This window comes from Phascolarctos cinereus, unplaced genomic scaffold (genome assembly GCF_003287225.1).
Source record: "Phascolarctos cinereus isolate Bilbo 61053 unplaced genomic scaffold, phaCin_HiC Scaffold_5;HRSCAF=322, whole genome shotgun sequence".
NCBI lineage: Eukaryota > Metazoa > Chordata > Mammalia > Diprotodontia > Phascolarctidae > Phascolarctos > Phascolarctos cinereus.
In genome coordinates this window covers 647635-665661 of record NW_027555958.1, presented here as the reverse complement: position 1 = coordinate 665661, position 18027 = coordinate 647635, and positions in this window count along the sequence as shown.

The following is an 18027-nucleotide window of genomic DNA, read 5'->3' as shown; positions in this document are numbered from 1 at the left end:
GCCATGTGCACTGCCCCACCAGCCCTTCTGGGACAATTCTGGCAGGAAAGTGAGAGCCCAGGGCGGGGCGGCAGGAATGAGCCCAAACAATTATCCCTTCTACTGTGAGACTTTTCCCATCGAGGTTTCAGTATATCGAGGATCAGCCTGAGAAATTAAATGGAAATTTGGGGAGTGCTTTGCAGAAGCCACAGACGGCATGTGAAGGCTAGTAGACGACTCGGGGCCTATGACCAAATACTTAAGCCAAGTTTTATAAGAAGGTACCGTAAACACCGCATGAAAGAGAAAAATCAGACTTTCTCTCTGCTACAAAGGGAGGGAGGGAGGGCCCAGAATTTTTACACAGATTTTCCTGATCTCAGGGGTAGCACGCCCTTCACCCCTGAGATGGGGAAGGGATAACATAGGGAGCATTTCCGTTCCACTAGACGCCAGGCTCTGTGATAAGCTCTACAGATAGCTGGTCCTCAAGTTGACCTTGGCAGGTGGTTTCTCCAGTGATCCCCGAGGAAAGTGGATGGAGGCTACATGCCTGGTTAAGTGTCTGGGCTCAGACTTGCGCTTGGCTCTCCCTGGCTGGGGTTTTAGGCCCTGCGGTGCCTGTTTGTTACCTGGGCTCCGTCGCTGACGTGGGGTCATTCAGTGAGCCTGACTCTGCTCATAGACTATGGGGTGCCTCCTGTCAGCTGGCCAAGCCCCCTCTGCCTTTGCACCCTATGCCCCCGAAGTGGCCCTTGCTCCTTCCCGTCCTCAAGCTCCGGGCCAGAGCTGCTGCTCCAACCCTTTGGCAGACGTCTGCACCTCCTTCCTTTGGTGACCTGTGCCCCAAGTCTCCTCGGGGCTCCTGTCCCTCTGGTTTTTTCTTAGATCTTCCCAGTCCTGAGAAACCAGCATCCTCTCTCTAGCAACCACACTCACTGAAAAAATAGTCTGTGCATTTGTGATTAGGCCCTTCCCTTCCCGTACCTACATCAACCCTGCTGTCCCTTGCTGTTCACCCTGATGGCCTCTGTCTCTCTGGGCTCTAGCCAAGGGAGTGCCTTGGGGATCTCTGCTTGGCCCTACGCAGGATGAGAAGCGTTCCCTCAGTCATTAGGCTGGAGATGGCCTCTCCACCCTGGGAGGGAAGCTAACACTGCATGGCAGGCAGAGTCCAAGAAGATGGAATTCCGTAAGAGTGAACAAGGACTTTCCCGTGGAATCAAAAGGGAATTCGAAAGTACTAGAAGGGGGCAGTTTGTCTGAAGGGGACTGACCACAAGGGTGGTCAGTATGGGTCAACAGAGTGAACATGGCAGCTAAGAAATCAAATGCATTCAAAGAGAGGCCGCCTTGGACTGGGCCTGGCCTACACACTAGCAGGCAGAGGAGAGAAAAGCCGTTCATGAGCTCCACCCGAGGCTGGCCCCTAGTGGTGGTAGTGACCACACACTGGAACTCATTCTTGTGTTTGACGAGCTGCCATCCGTCAAACCTTCCCCATCTGAGTGATTTTTTAGTGGTTATTTAAGCCCTCACCTCCTTCTGCTCCTCGAGCCCTTCACAACCTGGCCCCATCGTCCCTTTCTAGCCCTATTAGATGGGACTCCCCTATTTGTTGTTCCTTTGTAACATACAACACGCCTCCTCCACGTCTTGGTGGCTGGCCCTGCTTGGGCGTCGCCCACTTGCTTGGCTAAGCATCCATCAAGCACTGATGTGCTGAGCACCGGGGATGCAAAGAAAGGCAAAACACTGTCCTTTCCCCCAAGAAGCTTGTGCTGCTCTTGGGGAGCCAACACAGATAAAAGTGGTTTTGTCAAGTAAGGGAAAGGCCCTGGAAACTGGGAGTGGGGGAAATAGGGGAGCAGGAGAATGGGGTGCTTGAGCCAGGGGCTCTGAGAGTCAGAGTTGGGACTGAAAGCATTCTAAACCTAGGGGATGGCCATGGTACTTAGACAGGAGATAGAGTGCAGGGTGGGATTGGGAAGTATGGGGGGAGGAGACAAAAAGTAGACTGTAAGTCCCATCAATCCTGGAGGTAACAGGGAGTCTAGGCCCCAGAGGTGGGGAAGGGGAAGGGGCTTCATGATCAGGTGTGTGTCAGGAAAATGGCTTGGGCAGCCGCATGGAGGGGCTAGAGCAGGGAGAGACCACTACCCCCACTCCCTCCCCCAGAGCTGGTCCAGGCATGAGGTAATGAGGACCTGCGTCGGTGCTGAATATGTGAGTGAAGAGAAAGGAACCCACGTGAGAGATGTAGAGAAAGAAAGAATTCGCTGGATATGGGGTGAGTGCAGAAGAAGGACGGTGGCAAGGCTGTGAGCCTGGAAGAAGGAGAGCAGGGGGTGCCCTCGGCAAGAATGGGGAAGTTCGATTTGTTACCCTTGTTAACCTTTGCTTTTTAAGATTTCAGTTCCAAATTCTCTCTGCCACGCCTACCCAATCCTCTGAGAAGGCAAGCAACATGACATCAGTTATTTGTGTGAAATTGTGCAGAACATTTCCATGTGAGCCACATTACTGAAAAGAAAGAAAGAGGGAGAAAAGTGTCCTTCTACTTGCCTCAGTTCATCAGTTCTTTCTCTGAAGGTGGAGAGCATTTTTTCATCGTGAGTCCTTTGGGATTGTCTCAGACCATTGCATCAATCAAAGTAACTGCCTCTTTCACAGGGGATCATCACTATGATATCGCTGTTCCTGGTTCTGCTCCCTTCATTCAGCATCAGTTCACATGAGTCCAAGTTTTTCTGAAGTCCTCCTGCTCCTCATTTCTTATGGAACAGTAGTATTCCATTCCATTCATATACCACAAGTTCAGCCATTCCCCAGTAGATGGGCATCCCTCAATTTCCAGTTCTTGGCCACCACAGAAAGAGCTGCTGTAAATATTTTTGTACCTGTGAGTCCTTCACCTTTTTCTTTGATCTCTTTGGGATACAGACCTAGGAGTGGTATTGCTGGATCAAAGGGTATGCCTGGTTTTATAGCCTAGTTTGGGCCTAGTTCCAAATTGTTCTCCAGAATGCTTGGACCAGTTCATAACTCCACCAACAGTTTATTAGCATCCCTATTTTTTCCTCATCTCCTCTAGCATTTGTCAATGATAGGTGTGAGGTGGTACCTCAGAGTTGTTTTAATTTACATTTCTGTAATTAATAATGATTTAAGGTATTTTTCATATGACTATAGATAACTTTGATTTCTCTTGAAAGCTGCCTGTTCACATCTTTTGACCATTTATCAATTGGGGAATGGCTTTTGTTTTTATAAATTTGACTCCATCCCCTATATATTTGAGAAATCAGTCTTTATTAAAGAAACTTCTGGTAATTTTTTTTTCTGGTTTCTAATCCATTCTGCTCTCTGCTTCTGTTTTGTGGGTGAGTGCATCCCATTCACATTTACAATTATGATTACTGTGTATTTCCTTCCATCTCATTTTCTTCTATTTCTTCTCTCTCTTTTTATCCTGTCCCTCCTCAGAAGTCTGTTTTGCTTCTCACTACTGCCTCACTTAATCCACCTTCCCCTTCACCATCTCCCTCCATCCATATCTTTTATCCAGTTTCCCTCTTATTTCCCTATCAGGTAAGATCAATTTCTATACCAACTGAATATGTGGATATATTCTTGTTTCAATGAGAGTGAGTTTCAAGCATTACCTACCACCACCCTCTTTTCTCTCTTCACTGTAAAAGCTCTTCCTTGTGCACCTCTTTTATGTGAGAAAATTATTTTACCTTATTTTACCTCTTCCTTCCCCCCTTCTCCCAGGGCATCCTTCTTTCTTACTCCTTCACTTTTTTTTGCATCTTCCCAACATAATTGACTCCACTCATGCTCTCTGCCTGTGTAGACTCCTTCTAATTGCCCTGATAGGGGTAGAGTTCTCAGAAGTTGCTTCTATCATCTTCCCACATAGGACTTTAAATAGTTTAACTTTCAGTCTCTTATGATTACTCTTTCATGTTTACTTTTTAATGCTTCTCTTGAGTCTTGTGTTTGAATGTCAGATTTTCTATTCAGCTCTGGGCTTTTTCATCAAGAATGATTGAAAGTCCTCTATTTAATTAAATATCTATTTTTTTCCTCTGAAGGATTATACTCAGTTTTCCTGGGTAGGTGATTCTTGGTTGTAATCCTAGCTCCTTTGCCCTCTGGAATATCATATTCAAAGCCCTCTGCTCCTTTAACATAGAAGCTGCTAAATTTTGTTTGAACCTAATTGGCTTCATGATATTTGAATTCTTTCTTTCTGGCTATTTGTAATATTTTTTCCTTGCCTAGGAGCTCTGGAATTTGGCTATAATATTCCTGGGAGTTTTTATTTTGGAATCTCTTTCAGAAGGTGATTAATGGATCCTTTCCATTTCTATTTTACCATCTGGATCTAAGATATTGGGGCAGTTTTCCTTGATAATTTCTTGAAATACAATGTGTAAGTTCTTTTTTTAAAAAATCATGGCTTTCAGGTAGTCCAATAATTATTTTTTTTTTCAGGCACTTGGGTTTAAGTGACTTGCCCAGGGTCACACAGCTAGTAAGTGTCAAGTGTTTGGTCTGAGGCTGGTTTGAACTCAGGTCCTCCTGACTTCCGGGCCAGTGCTCTATCCACTGTGGCACCTAACTGCTTCTAGTCCAGTAATTCTTAAATTTTCTCTCCTCAATCTATTTTCCAGGTCATTTGTTTTTCTGATGAGCAATTTCAAATTTTTTTCAATTTTTTTCCCTGTTTTTAAACTTTGTTTTATTGTTTCTTAATGTCTCATGGAGTCATTAGCTTCCACTTACCCAATTCTAATTTTTAAGGAATTATTTTCTTCAATGAATTTTCATCTTTCTTTTCCATTTGGCCTGTTTTGCTTTTTAAGGAGTTCTTCTCTTCAGTGAGTTTTTGTACCTCTTTTACAATTAAGCCAATTCTGTTTTTTAAAGTTTTATTCCCTTCAGTATTTTTGTATGTCTTTTACTAAGCTGTTAATTCTCTTTTCATAATTTACATGGGTTACTCTTATTTCTTTTCCCAGTTTTTCTTCTAGCACTTTTGTCTCTTTCTTTAACTCTTCCGGAGTTCTTGTTGGACTTTGATTTAATTAGCATTTTTCTTTGAGGCTTTGCTTGTAGCTATTTTCACATTGTTTTCTTCTGAGTTTATGTCTTGGGTCTTCGCTGCCACCATGGTACCTTTTTATGGCCAAGTTCTTTTTTTGTTGCTTGCTCGCTTTTCCAGCCTATGTCATGCCTTTGAACTTTATGTTAAAGTTGGGCTCTGCAGAATGTTGTACACAGTAACAGCAACATTGTGCAATGAGCTACTACAAATAACTTAGCTCTTCTCATCAATCAGTGATCCAAGACAACTCCAAAGGACTCATGATGGAAAATGCTATCCACATTCAGAGAAAGAACTGATGGAATCTGAATGTAGATCGAAGCGTACTATTTTTACTGTCTTTATCTTTTTTGTATTTTTTTCCTTTTGGTCTGTTTCTCCTTTCACAGCATGACTAATGTAAAAATATGTTTTACATGGTTGTACACATATAATCTATTTAAAATTCTTACTCCTTAGGGAAAGGGGAAGGGAGGGAGGGAGGAAATTTGGAACTCTAAAAATATTTTTAAATGAATGTTTAAAATTGTCTTTACATGTAATTGGAAAAAAATAAAATACTATTAAGAGAAAAAAGAAAAAAAAATAAAGTTGGGCTCTGCTCACCTGGGAGTGGGGAGGCATTGTCCCAAGCTTCAGGCTCTGTTTTCAGAGCTAGTTCTGGGGATTTGCAAGTACTCGTTGCTTCCAAGGTGCTGTGATCCTGGGAGAGGTGTGGTCACTGCTCTCCTCGTCCATCCTCTGGTCTTTACCAGGCAGGACCCCTATTCTCCTGCAGCCACAAGCACTAATGTTCTTTCCACCTTGGAATGTAACCACAGCTCCTGCTCCCCTGTGACTGACCATAAGCGCTCATCTCTGCCCTGGAACTGTGACCCCAAACTGCTGTGGGCAGTAGAGGTGCCAGTCAGCACCAGCTGCCCCCAGTGCCAGCAAAGGGTACCCTGCAATCTCTGACTCGCTGTCTGACCTCCTTCCCATCTCTGGGCTGAGAGCCCCCAAAGCTGCTGCTGCTGCTGCCATGCTCCAGGCTGGCCCCGGCCTCCGTGTCACAGACCTCTCCCACCAACCTCTTTAGGTGTCTGGGGCTACAAAAGTGTCTTGCTCTGACCTTTTGTTGGCTCTGCGGTGGCTCCAAAATTTGACTTGAGGTGTTATTCAAAGTAGCTTGGAGGGGAATGTTGGGAGAGCTTCTCTTGGTGGCTGCCTGCGCTCTTCCATCTTGGCTCTGCCCTCAGCAAATCAGAGGGCAGTTCAGAAGAGGGCTTGGTTGGAAGGATGAGTCATGTTTTGGGCATGTTGTATGTGAGATGTCTGCGAGATATGCAGTTGGAAGTATCCAGGAAGCCACTGGCGACGTGAGACCCAGGCTTAGGTGAGAGACAAGGGCTAGATATATGGATGTCACCCGCCTAGCAGAAATTACATGGGAGCTGAGCAGAGAAGCAAGAGAAATCACTTAGCTTAGGAAAAGGGTTCTTCGCCCCCATTTTGTGTTCTGGACCCCTTTGTTGATCTATGGGCCCCTTCTCAGAGTCATGCTTTTAAATTCATAGCTTTTTATATATGGGTTTATAGAATTTTATATAGATTTAAATGCATAGCTTTTTTATATAGGTTTATGGAATTTTATATAGGTTTAAATGCATAGCTTTTTTATATAGGTTTATAGAATTTTATATAGGTTTAAATGAATAGCTTTTTATAAATTTATAAATAGCTTTTAAACACATAGGATTACAAAAGAAAACAATTATATTGCAATAAAAATGCCATTTTTCCCCCATCCAAGTTCAGACAACTCCTTCCCCTCAATCTATCTACAGATCCTTTCTTTGAACCTCATGTTAAGAACCTCTGATTTAGAGGGAAAAGGAAAAGAGGGGGAGGCAGCTAGGTGGCTCAGCAGAGATAGCACCTGCCCTGGAGTCAGGAGGACCTGAGTTCAAATCTGACCTCAGACACAACACTTACTAGCTGTGTGACTCTGGGCAAGTCACTTAACCCCAACTGCCTCACCAAAAAAAAACAAAGGAAAAGAGGGTCCAGGACTGAGCCCTGTGAGACACATCCTGGTGACCAGGAGGAAGATCCAGTGAAGGAGACTGAGGGGCTGTCAGAGAGGTGAGAGGGGAGCCCCTAAAACCTGGAGAGAAGAGCCAAGGAGGAGAAGGGGAGTACCCATGTCCAAGGCCAAGACGGGCAGAAAGGAGGACAGGAAGAGAACCAGGAGCTCCAGGGAGGGCCCTTCCAGCTGAACAGAACCCCAAAGCTGGGCTGCCTGCGGCTCCTCCTACCTTCTTCTTGGCATCTTGGCTTTCCTTCAGGTCTCAAGTCAGGGGCTGCCTTCCCGGTGACCAGCCTTTGTTGGGCACCCTCCCCAAACTGCCCCTGGATTCCTTTGGCTTACGCATTGTTTATGTGCACACGCATATGTATGCAGAGATGTTTTATGGACACACCTCCTGTCTCCTCCCATGGACTGTTAGCACCTTGAGGGCAGCGTGCTCAGTAACCAAGCCCAGCACTGGGCATATAGTAGGTGCTTCAGAAATTTTTTGATGGATGGGCTGATTCTCACAACAACCCTGTGAAGAGGGCCCCACTTTTAGCTCAGGCCACTGTGGCCCTGAGAAGTCCTGGGATTTGCCCCAAGTCACTTGCCCTGCTGGGTCTGGGAAGGCCATGAGCCCAAGGCTCTCCTACATTCAGATCCAGCTAGCTCTCCCCTCTTCCATGCTGCCTCTCCTGAGAAAAATTGGCCTAGAATAGTCCTCTCATTTTCCTAGGGGTCCATCCAAGTGAGTCACGTGCCTCTGGATGCCCACCGTTCCATGTGGAGAAGAGCCTCCATTGCATATGGGGGGCTTTCTCTTTTGTTTATTTTTAAAGGATTGATCAACTCTCCTTTTCCTCTTTTTTGGTATCAGCACTCCCCCACATCTCCCTAACCCTTTTCCCCCATTCTCCCAAGAAAAGCCCTTCTTTGTAACAGCAAAGCTTGATCGCAAAAACTAATCCATGAGGCAGCTGGGTCTCCTGGGGCAGCTCAAGTACCCATTGCCCTGCCGCCCACCCCCTCCTCTGGCGTCTTCCAGGATCGCCTCTCCGAGGGCTTTGCCAAAATGACTCTGCCCAGACCCCGACATGGGACACGTCCAGCTTGCAGCAGAGGGTTCCTCCCCTTCTCTTTTTTTGCTGCCCACACCCTGGTCAGTGTCGAGGAAGCTCCAGCTGCGTGCTGATGTTGACCAGCACTAGATGAAGTCACTGCTGCAGGCAGGAAGCTCGCCTGCTCATCTGCTTGCTCAAAGCATCTGCTTGCTCGTCCTGCAGCCCTCCGAGCATCCGCCGCTTTATATAAACAGGCCCAGGTGCACGAAGCTTGAGTCTCCCAGTGTGTGCTGGCTTAGGAAACCTTTCTCTGAAGAGACGCTTCCTCCAAGGAATGCATCTCTGAGGTTCTCCAAACTCTGCCCCACCCCCACCCATACACTTCATGTGGAGCAACGGGGTGAATTCTGTGTTTGAGGGCAGACCTCCAGCACCGGAGCAGCGAGCACTTGTGGGCGTCTATGAATCAATAAAGTGTCCCCCCCCCCCCGAAAAAACTCCCAGGTGTGGCCCATGTAATGGGGTCTGGAGCGGTGTGGACCCAGGAGCTTGCTAAGAACAGCCAACATGCGTGAAGCACTCGCTGTGTGCCAGGAACTTGCCAAGTGCTTTGCAATTATTATCTCAATTATTAGGCTAAGAAGAGGTCTTCAAGCACAGGACCCTGCGGAGCTGCTTCTGGAAGAGTCTTGAAGCCTGGAGCATCCATGGACATTGGGTACCTGGTGCCCGAGGGTCCTTCTGCCATCCTCTCTGCCCTTCCCTGACAGTGAGGTGATTCCTTTGCTTATAGCATCTCTTGTGGGAAGGTGGAGGGCACTAGGGCCTCTTCCCCTTCTGAGATTCTGGGGGCCCCCAAGAAATGGGGCTTTCTTGACTTTCCATTCATTATTTTCTGTTCTAGGTGAAAAGAGTATGTTTTCTTGGCAGTTTCAAAGGCCAGTATGGAACTCCAAGAGTCAGGAACCAGCCAGCCCAGACACATTTAGGGATGGTCTGAGGAGCCCGGAGGGATCTAAAGAAGGGAGTCCAGCCCAGCAGGACGCACCTGGGAGTCCGGCAACAGCGTTTGCGTGTGAATTTGGTCAGGCTGAGGCTAGGGAGGTGAACTAAGCTTGGGATCTAATCCCTTCATTCCCACATTGACCATGGCAGCATGCAGGGGAATGGCCCCCTTGAAGTGCTGGAGGAAGTGTCTGGACTTTTGTTCTTGCTCCAGCTTTCAAGTAAATTTTGTCCTTTGTCCTTCCTGGCCCCTGAACAAATGGGGAGAACGTAGCTGGTGGCAGAGGCTCCAGCACTGGCAGAAGAAAGAAGCCCCCAAATTCCCAGGTCCCTTGAAAGCCCTGTGGGGGAGATGGAGCAGCCTGTGTCTGCGAGGGGCCAGAGTGTCCGAAGGACATGGAGCAGGAATTCCAGGGCGGCGCCGAGGGCTGATGGTCTGGGCTGCACGTTTGAGTCCACCAGTGGTAAATAGCACTGAGGATGAATACACACACGTATGTATATCTATATAATATTATATATGCTCACATATAAATATATGCATGTATACACATACATATATATTGCCAATTACACGTAAAATCAATTTTAACATTCTTTTTTTAAAAATATGGAGTTGCAAATTCTCTCTCTCCTTCTCTCCCCTTCCCCCTCACTGCGAAGTCAAGCAGTCTGATATAGGTTATACCTGTGCAGTCATACAAAACATCTTTCCATATTAGTCATGTTGTGAAAGAAAACACAGACAAAAAAAAAGCCCAACCCAAGAAAAATAAAGTTTAAAAAAAAAAGTATTCTTTGATCTGCTTTCAGACCCATCAGTTCTTTCTCTGGGGATGAATGGCATTTTTTATCACAAGTCCTTCAGAGTTGTCTTGGATCACTGTATTGCTGAGAAGAGCTAAGTCATTCCCAGTTGATCATTGCTACAATATTGCTGTTACTGTGTACAATGTTCTCCTGGTTCTGCTCATTTCACTTTGCATCAATTCATGTAACTCTTTCCAGGTTTTTCTGAAAGCATCCTCTGCCTCATTTCTTGTAACACAATAGTTTCCATTACAAGGCAGCTAGTTGGCGCAGTGGATAAAGTGCCAGGCCTGGAGTCAGAAAGACTGATCTTCCTAAGTTCAAATCCAGCCTCAGATATGCACTACCTTTGTGACCCTGGTCAAATCATTTAACCCTGGTTGCCTCAGTTTCCTCATCTGTAAAATGAGATGGAAAAGAAAATGGCAAATTACTCCGGTATCTTTGCCAAGAAAACCCCGAACAGGGTCACAGAGTCAGACACAACTGAAATGACTGAACAAGATTCCATCATAATCATATACCACAACTTGTACAGTCATTCCCCAGCTGATGGGTATCCCCTCAATTTTCCAATTCTTTGTCATCACAAAAAGAGCTACTATAAACATTTTTATACATATAGGTCTTTTTACTTTTTCTTTCTTTTTTTGGGGGGTGTGTGGGGGGAGACAGACCTAGTAATGGTATTGCTGGGACAAAAGGTATGCACAGTTTTATAGCCTTTTGAGTATAGTTCCAAATTGTTCTCCAGAATGGTTGGATCAGTTCACAACTCCACTAACAGTGCATTAGTGTCCCAGTTTTCCCACATCCTCTCCAACATATGTCATTTTCCTTTTCTGTCGTATTAGCCAATTTGATATGAGTTGTTTTAATTTGCATTTGTCTAATCAATAGTAATTTAGGATTGTTTTCTTTGACTATAGATAGCTTTGATTTCTTCTTCTGAAAACTGCCTGTTTATGTCCTTTGACTGTTTATCAATTGGGAAATGGTTTGTATTCTTATAAATTTGACTCAGTTCTCTATATATTTGAGAAATGAGGCCTTTATCAAAGATATTTGCTCAATTTTTGTTTTCCTTCTAATCCCGGATACATTGGTTATGTTTGTGCGAAACCTTTTTGATTTAATATAGTTGAAGTTATCTAATAAAGCTATCTTTTGTTTGGTCATAAATTCTTCCCTTATCTATAAATATGACAGATAAACTATTCCATTCTCCCCTAATTTGATATCACCCTTTATGTATAAATCATATACCCATTTTGACCTTATCTTGGTATATGGTATGAGATGTTGGTCTATGCCTAGTTTCCTCTTTTTAAAAAATTTTTTAATTTTAAAAATTTTATTAATTTATTTTGATTTATCAATAATCACTTCCATATGCTTTTGAGTTTAAAATTTTTCTCCCCCTTCTTCCCCACCACCCTCCCCAAGATGGCTCACAATCTGATATAGGCTATACATTTACATTCCTATTAAACTTATTTTCACATTAGTGATGTAGTAAGTAAAAATTAAAACCAATAGGAGGAACCATCAGAAAGAGGAAACAAAACTCAACAGAAGAGAAAAAAATAGCAATTCAACTTTCATAGTTCTTTCTTTGGATATGGACAGCATTTTCCGTCACGAGGCCTCTGGAGATGTCTTAGGTCCTTGTATTGCAGAGAAGGGTTAAGTTTATCAATATTAGTCATCGCACAACGTGGCTGTTATTGTATACAACGTTCTCATGGTTCTGCTCATTTCACTCAGCATCAGACCATACAAGTCTTTCCAGGTTTTTCTGAAGTCAGCCTGTTCATCATTTCTTATAGCACAATACCATTCCATTACATTCATATACTGCAACTTGCTCAGCCATTCCCCAATTGATGGGCATCCTCTCAATTTCCAATTCTTTGCCACCACAAAAAGAGCTGCTATGAATATTTTTGTACATGTGGGTTCCTTTTCCCATTTGTATGATCTCTTTGGGACCAACAATGCATTAGTGTTCCAATTTTCCCACATCTTCTCCAACATTTATCATTTTTCTGTTTTGTCATGTTGGCCAATCTGATAGGTGTGATGTGGTACCTCAGAGTTGTTTTGATTTGCATTTCTTTAATCAACAGTGATTTAGAGTATTTTTTCATATGACTATAGATGGCTTTAATTTCTTCATCTGAGAACTGTCTGTTCGTATCCTTTGACCATTTATCAACTGGGGAATGGCTTGTATTCTTATAAATTGGACTTAATTCTCTATATATTTTAGAAATGAGGCCCTTATTAGAGAGACTGGTTGTAAAAATTCTTTCCCAGTTTTCTACCTTCCTTCTAATTTTATTTGCATTGGTTTTGTTTGTTATGCCTAGTTTCTGCCATACTGTTTTCCAGTTTTCTCAGCAGTTTTTGTTCTATTTTTCCCATTTATCCTTTTCTCTCTTGCTCTCCTTTCACCCTGCCCCTCCTCAAAAGTATTTTGCTTCTGACCACTGCCTCCCCTGATTCTGCCCTCCTTTCTTTGACCCCCTTCCTTCTCTTATCCTCCTTCCCTCCTACTTCTCTGTAGGTTGATAGATTTCTGTATCCTACTGAGTATGTCTGTTATTCCCTCTTTGAGCCAATTCTGATGAAAGTAAGATGGCAACATTGCCCGCTACTACCCTCCACTGGAAAAGCTCTTTCCGGCCTCCTTTATGTGAGACAACTTACCCCATTCTATTTCTCCCTTTCCCCTTTTCACAGTGCATCCCTCTTTCTTGCCCCTTCATTTTATTTTTTTGGATATCATCCCATCCTAGTCAACTCACACCCATGTCTTATGTCTATGTATACTCCTTCTAACTGCCCTAATAACAAGAAAGTTCTTAGGAGCTACAAGTATCATTTTCCCATGTAGGAATGTAAACAGTTTAACCTTATTAAGGTTCTTATGATTTCTCTTTCTTGTTTACCTCTTCATGCTTCTCTTGAGTCTTGTATTTGAAAGTCAAATTTTCTATTCAGCTCTGGTCTTTTCATCAAGAATGATTGAAAGTCCTCTGTGTCATTGAATATACATTTTCCTCCAAAGGATTACACTCAGTTTTGCTGGGTAGGTGATTTTTGGTTGTAATCCTAGCTCCTTTGCCCTCTGGAATACCATATTCCAAGCCTTTTGATCCTTTCCTGTAGAAGCTGTTATATCTTGTGTTATCCCTACTGTGGCTTCACATTATTTGAATTATTTCTTTTTGGCCACTTGCAATATTTTCTCCTTTGCCTAGGAGCTTGGAAATTTGGTTATAATATTCCTGGGAGTTCTCATTTTGGGATCTCTTTCAGGAGGTGGTCAATGGATTCTTTCCATTCCTATTTTAACCCTCTGGTTCTAGAATATTGGGGCAGTTTTCCTTGATAATTTCTTGAAATATGATGTATAGATTCTTTTTGTTATCATAGCTTTCAGGTAATCCAATATTTTTAAATTATCTCTCCTCAATCTATTTTCCGGATCAATTGTTTTTCTGATCCACCATTTCACATTTTCTGTTTTTTTTCCCCTTTTAATAAACTTTGTTTTGGGGGCAGCTAGATGGCGCAGTGGATAGAGCTGAAGTCAGGGGTACCTGAGTTCAAATCCAACCTCAGACCAAACACTTGACACCAGCTGTGTGACCCCTGGGCAAGTCACTTAACCCCAAGTGCTGAAAAAAAAAAAAAGAAAAAAGAAAATAAACTTTGTTTTATTGTTTCGTAATATCTTATGGAGTCATTGGCTTCCACTTACCCAATTCTAATTTTTAAGGAATTCTTCAGTATTTTTTGTGCTTTTTTTAAACCAAGCTGTTGAATTTTTTTTTACGATTTTCTTGCATCACTCTCATTTATTTTCCGAATTTTTCCTCTACCTCTTATTTGATTTTTTTAAATCCTTTTTTGAGCTTTTCCAGGAATTGTATTTTTTTTGGGGGGGGGGTCGATGCCTGAGACCAATTCACATTTTTCTTTGAAGCCTTGGATGTAGCCGTTTTGACTTTATTTTCTTCTTTTGAGTTTGTTTTTCTTTTCTGTGTCACCATACTAATTTTCTGTGGTCAGGTTCTTATTTTGTTGTTGTTGTTTGCTTATTTTTCCAGCCTATTTATTGACTTTTAACTTTATGTTACTGTCCCAAGCTTCAGGTTTCTCATGCTGCTGTTTTCAGAGCTAGCTCTGGGGAGTCTGTGAGTTTTCAGTGCTTCCACTTGGGATGATCTAAGGAGAGGTGAGGTCACTGTTCTCCTGGCCTGTGCTCTGGTCTATAAGTAACCACAAGCACTTTTTTCCACCGTGGACCTGGGACTCTGCTTTCCTGTGGCTGTCAGCTCCAGTGTGCTAGTACTCCTCTAGGCCCTGGGACTGTGACCTGGAACTGCATATGGGCAATGCAGCAGAGTCCTGCCCCCAGTGCGAGCAAAGGTCCCTGTGCCATCTCCTTCTGACCAGCTGTCTAGCTCCTTTCCTGTCTGCGGGCAGAGCGCTCTGGCAGATGCAGTCACCCCTGACACCTGCTGCTGGCTTGCTGGGTGTGACCTGCATTAGACTGTGCTCCATTCTCACCCCAGTGAGACAGAACTTTCCTGTCAACCTTTTAAGTTGTCTTCGGCTGGAACACTGTTTCATCCTGTCTTTTTATTGGTCCTGCCATTCCAGAAATTGTTATGAGGCGTTATTTAAAACTGTTTGGAGGGGGCTTTGGGAATGCTCAGGCGAGTCCCTGCCTTTTCTCCACCATCTTGGCTCTGCCTGAGTCCAGGGCCAGTGCTCTATGCACTGTGCCACCTAGCTGCTGTGAGATTCTATTTCTCTCTCTCCTTTCAGAGGAGAGAAGAAAGAAGCTATCTTTTCACAGCTGGGCTGCTGGTTCCCAGGGGTCAGGTGCATGTGCCCAGTGGGGAGGGGGCTATCGTAGAACCTTGGCTTGATGGCGGGCATTGTCTCTGGTGACCTGCTGCACTCCTAAGGTATCTGCTGCTATTTCATGCTAAGAAAGGTCTGCCCTTGAGTGAAGCTGGTGTTTGAAAGAAGAGGAGAAGGGGTGAAGGGCCGCAGGCCACCCTGGACGCACCTTCTTCTCCACCCCCACCTCTGACAGGTCTGACCAGCTCCTCCAGGACACTCCCTCTCATCCTGCAGGCAGGGCACAGCAGACCGGGAGAAGCTGCACTGGAGAGGGTGGGAGCAGGAAGAGTCAGACTCGCCCACTACACTCTGGGACATCTTGGGCTCACCTCCAGGGTTGCGTGGTGGATGCCATCCTGAATCTCCATGTCTGTAACGCATCTCAGCTCCCAGCCCTGTCACCATGGCAATAGGCTTCAGGCTGCTGGGATAGATTGACAGGAGCCTTGCAGGGACACCTGGGCAGGAGGGAATCGAGAGCCACAAAATCTGGCCCCTGGAAAGAGAGCAGAGCACTCCAGGAGCTGGTTAGTCACTGGTGTGAGTGGAGACAGGCCCCCCGAGGTCCCCTCGTTGGCAGTGACTCACCCCTTTGTCAGGCTTGGCTAAAACATGCTTCCCTTCATCTCAGGCTTCGGGGCTCTGAGCAGCTCCTTCACTTCAGCTGAACCTCCTCCCTGATGATATTCCAATTGTCTGATGCCTAGAGGAGCTCTGTGGATGAACCCGTGCGTGCACCTTCTGCCCCAAACCCTCCAGGCTCAAGCTCCTTGGCCTGGAATCTAAGGAAGGCTCTTGACAGGCTGGTGCCTAACAAGCACCTGGGGTCCTATCGCACCTTGAATGCTTACTGTCTGTGTGACCTTAGGTGAGTCTTTCACTTCCCTGAGGCGCCTCCCCTTCCTCACTTTCCTCATCTGTAAAAGGGGCTGGATTAGATGGCCTCTGAGGTCTGCCCTGCTAGCTCTGTGACCTGGGTCCTGGAGCTCCACAGTGGAGGAGGAGCCTCTGATGAGAGGGCTGGAGGGTGGAGTACCAACCTCTCCTAATGCCTTCCTCAGTCCCCTCCACTCCACTCTGCCTGGCTTCAGGTGCCCTCTAGCATCTGCCCACCCACCTTTCCTTACCTTTCCTGCTCCCGTGTTGCTCTCTGAGGGCAGAGAGCGGCTTGCTTTTTAGCACAGTGCCTGTCACACAGCAGGCATTTGGCAATGTTGCTTACTTTGGATTGGTTCCTTGTGGGGGGCCTTGCCTGTGATGTTCAGGAGTACCTGTGGGTTATCTGGGGCAGAGCATGGACAGCGGACAGCAGGCCTCCAGGCGTAGGCCAGGCTGCCCACAGGCTGTCAATGACTGCTCTCTTCTGAGCAGTTCTGGTGTGCCAGTCTCTTGTAGCTCCTTGGGTGGGTTGGGGTGAGTTGGTTAGGGACATGGGGGCCCCAGGGCCCATCGAGCTCAGGCCATCATTTGACAGCACCATTCGAGGAAGGGGGAGTGCAGGGAAGGCAAGGGAATTGGGGGAGCCTTTGGAAGGGGGTATCTGAGAGTCCTTGGGTTCTGTGGAGAATTCCATCGGATCTCATCCACTCTGACTCTGGAGTGACTAGCCACTGACACCAGGACTCTGGTGCGAGGTGACCATGAGATCCCAGAGTTCATCAGGTCCAACCCTCTTGGAGCTTTTTCTCTTAAATTAATTTTTTTTTTTCAATTAACAAGCATTTATTTTCTCTCCCTCACCACCCCCCCCCAAAAAAAGGAAAACAAGCAAACCCCTCCTGACCAAGGCGCTGAGTGAAGTAAAGTCCCTGTGCTGAGAGGAAGGCACCTCTTGGGCAGAGGGGCGACTCTTAGTTTAGAAGAGGAAAACTGAGGTCCAGAGAGGCCCAGTGACTCAGAGGCAGGGTACACACCCAGACCTCTTTCCACTGGACCACACTGCCTCACACACGGTGCTGTGCACCCTCTGGGGGTGCTGGACAGGGTGGAAAGAAGCCCAGGGAGTCCTGGCTGCCCAGATCCCCGAAAAGACCGCTGGGGGAGGAGATAACGGGCATCAGTTAGGAAAGAATGAAGTGAAGAGGCTGCCAAAGGCTCCCCCACCCCACCCCACCCCAGCTCAGCAGCCCAGGCCTCCCCCAGTGCCCGAGGCCTCCCCAGCAGCCTATGCCTTACCCAGCACTCTTGGCCTCATCAGGGGTATACCCAGCCTCTTTGGCAGCCCAGGCCTCCCCCAATGCCAAGGCCTCCTCAGGGCCAGGGCCTGACCAGCACCACCAAGCCAACAAGGCTTTGTCAAGTGACCACTCGTGGAAAACCCCTGGGTGGTCAAAATGAAGAACGGTCCTTTCCCTGGAGGAGATCACCTTCCAATAAGAGAATCCAACCTGTCCCCACACATGTAAGGAGGGAGAGAACAGGTCAGCTTCAGTAGACAAAGACAGCCTTGAATGAGGCTAAGCCTTCTGAGAGAGAGACGCTTTCCCTGACAGCCTGTGCAAAGACACTGTGGTGGAAGATGTAGAATTGTACTCCAAGGACACCGCACCCCTGGAAAAGAGTGCATGCAGTGGGGGACGCGCAGTAATCCCGGCAGAACTGCTAGGGTGGGGGTTGGCTGAGAAATTTGCAGTTAAACTGAGAACTACTAAAAGCTGGGGGGAAGGGGGAGGGGCAGGAAGCGGTGCTTTAGGAAAAGGACTTTGACTTGGAGAAGGCAGGTCGGGGGTGAAAGGTGAAGAGGCCCAGAGCCAGGGAGGGGCTGGAGGGTGAAAGAAGCGGACGGAATCCGAGGGCTGGAGAGGCACGGCCCGTGCAGCAGGGGAAGGAGGACCCTGGGGCCTTCCGGCACCTTTGTACACCTTTAGTTGGAGGCGCACTCAGGGTGCTTGGTGGCCTCAGCGCGAGACCAGCTTCAGAAAGAGGAAGGGTGGGAGTTGGCTTGTCTCCCACAAAGAACCCGAATAGCCCCAGAACCCAAACAGGTAAACATTTAACAGACGGAAAACAGGGGTCCCCAAGGTGGGCGTTGTGGGTGCCCAGGTCTGGGTGTGGTCGGACCCTTGCCTGGGGGCGTG